This window comes from Pinus tabuliformis, chromosome 2_1, assembly GCF_031772625.1.
Source record: "Pinus tabuliformis cultivar Carrire ecotype Pingquan chromosome 2_1, CPIR1, whole genome shotgun sequence".
NCBI lineage: Eukaryota > Viridiplantae > Streptophyta > Pinopsida > Pinales > Pinaceae > Pinus > Pinus tabuliformis.
The window spans coordinates 439,727,007-439,730,016 of NC_142299.1; positions in this window are offsets into that span (position 1 = coordinate 439,727,007).

Genomic DNA, 3,010 nt, shown 5'->3' on the forward strand with positions numbered 1-3,010 from the left:
AGTGACTCCGTCCCTTGTTCTCGGAAGAACAAGCGGCTTCGCTCCTTTGGTGATTCATCCTTTATATACTTAGATTGTGCTCCCTACGGGGGTTACACTCCTTGCATCCTTCCTTTCCACGACCACATTCTGTCGGTTGCACCACTATTGGTACCATTCCCCACTGCGGCCGTAGCTTACCTCAGTGCCTCTATAGCCTCCCGGAAGAATACTTTCTGCTTCACTGCATCAAACTTATGTGTTGTCGTGGTAGCTTTATTTATCTTCAGGTGTTCTTGGCTATCATCGTAGTTCCCTGTGCATGATCCTCCTCTAGTCACCACCTGCACCCTTGGGTCCCCATAGTATGGAATATACCTTGGCTCAGAATGCACCAGGTTTTCATTATGTTGAAGCGTCCTTGCTTCCCACTTTGCTAGCAAGTCCAGACAATCCTCGGTTGCATGAGCGGTGTCCCTACAATGACTGCATCGGGGCCTCCTTGGATAGTGGCAATCCCTGGAGATGTGGCCTATTTCATCATAATTGTAACATCTCATCGGGCCAGTCCTACTTCCTCCATTCCTTCTTCCCCTAAATCCTTCATTATAGCCTCCTTAGTATCCTCCTACCTATCCTCCTCGATTGTTCCCTTCAGTGGCACCACCACTAGCATCTTCTACCCTGAATGAACTCCTTTCAAAGCAATCTTCTAGGGCCTACAAAGCACAACAATTCTCTATATTGTGCATGTTTTACCTACAAAAATAACACAGTAGGGTCGTAGGAGTAGAGGTGTACTTCTGTAACATTTGACAGATCTGCAACTGGTGGTCTTAGACCCTACAAATTTCACAATATTCTCCAGCCATCTAGCCTATGAAACTGGTGGGAGGTGACGTTTGGTTGGGAGACGCAACCCCTATTCTCAATGAAGGACAGTCATTGGCCAAGTGGTCTTCCCTTTTGCAAACAATAAACCAAATATCATCCCTTCTTTATTTGTTCCTATTTAGTTCCTGCAACTGCTTCGTCAAAGCAGATAATTGTGACTACACTTGCGCTAACTCAGAAGTGACTCTAGTCAAAGGCCTGGGTGTAACTCCTGCTTGGGTAACACCCAGGTACTCGTTCATTAACACTATTTTGATGGCTTGTATCAGAGCTTCTCTCTGCGAGGTCCACCTTTGTTGCATCAATGGTATCCGGTCAATGGCAACAACCCCTGGATAAACCATTCTTTATGTTGGATTTCGTGGATGGGATACGTTATCTTGTCGATCAGAACTCGGAACTATTGGTCGTACTCCCATGCACTTTCACCAACCATCTTCTTTATTTCTTTAAGCTAAACACAACTATATTCTAGCATCTAGAACTCAGCTATAAGGATGGTCTTCACCTCGTCCAGGGTATTAGTAGAGACCTGGGGATCTGTTTGGACAAACTTCATAAACCACTGTAGGGCTCTTCCCCGTAAAGTAAATGTGGTTTTAAACTCCACTACTTTCACATCTGGAGCAATCGTCCCTTTGGCTCTCCATATTAACTCGTAGAGAAACCAACGCTGCTCTGCATCACTATCGCCCTTCCCGAAGAACTCGAGGAGGTGCATCATGTTAGTTGTTGTTCCAGCCATACTGCTAGGATGATTCCCCAATCAAATAAAACCCAAAGGGCCTGGCTGGCTAACCAAACCTGCTCCACTACTAGGAATTGAAATCACTCCTACACTATTACCCAACTCCGCTAGTGCTTCCTCCTCCACGAGGTTGCCCTCCATTATTATCCCCCTAACTTCTATTTGGGGTTTTTTCAATTGATAATTTAAAATAAAGTTAGTGATTACATCAGGTATACTAGAATGCACAAGGGGTTAAACCTACTCTAGGCTAATCTTTCCACCTTGAGGTGGTACCATGTCTACCACTCCATTCCCTCCTGCAGATGGTCGAACTACTTCCTCTGGCGCCTCCATCCCCGACAGATCAATTAAGGTGTCCTTTCCCATCCGTTGATTGGAATCTCCTTCGGACGTGACTTAACATTGCACTACCTCTGATTCATTGGTCTGAATAGGTTCCTCAATATTGATTATTTCTTTAACCACTTATCCTCCTCTAGACATCCCCTCTTTATCGGTGTAGACTGAATAGTGCCAGACCGGACATCATTCAAAAGTTGACATATTAGTCCGGAGATAGTGGATTCCCTTGCCCCCAACTATTATCCCCCCTAGCTCACATGGAGTATGTTATGCCTGCCAATAGAGATTAGTTAGTGCCCGCGGATATATATGTGTTCCCAATGATTGATAGAGATACTGAGTAGAAGGTTTGGCAAGATCTCCCACTAGCAATAGAGCTTTCTTCTCCGGGAGTAATGGCTGATGTATAACATATATCAACAAATGGATGACTATTATTCCTATTTCCATTCCTGATTAGAAAAAACTTATAGAGCTGAGCGTAAGTGAAGCTAGTCCAGTCCCTGAGCTTTAGTGAAGAAGCAAGAGTACCCTATCCTCTACCCTACTACTACAAGAGATCTAATCATCGGAGAATCTTACATGAGGTCTAGGTCTGGCATAGGTCTCTGGACACGTACACCTAACTTCCCTCATTTACCGTGTCTACGTTGATCAGTTTTGTTATTGCCACTAGCCCAGCTCGGGACCAAAGTGAGGGAGCTAGACCGTGTTCCTTGGTTTTGGATAAATAGGTTATTAAGAACCCTTTCATGCACCAACCCTCCCCCCTTCAATCAGCCGGGAAAGAAATAAGTCGGGGCGGATAAGTCACTCTCCCCCAGAATTACTTACACTCTCCTTCCTAAAGCATTCTTTCCTTATCTTCCTTCCTACCTCAGTGAATAAGTAATGAAGTTGGTAGGAATAAGGCATGGCAGGGCAGGGAATGCATTCTTCCTGGCTTATAGATATAGAATATAGAAGATCTTCGGTACTACCCATGACATTCTATCACATCACTTATCCACTACCCCCTCCTCACACTTTGATTTGGTACTACCC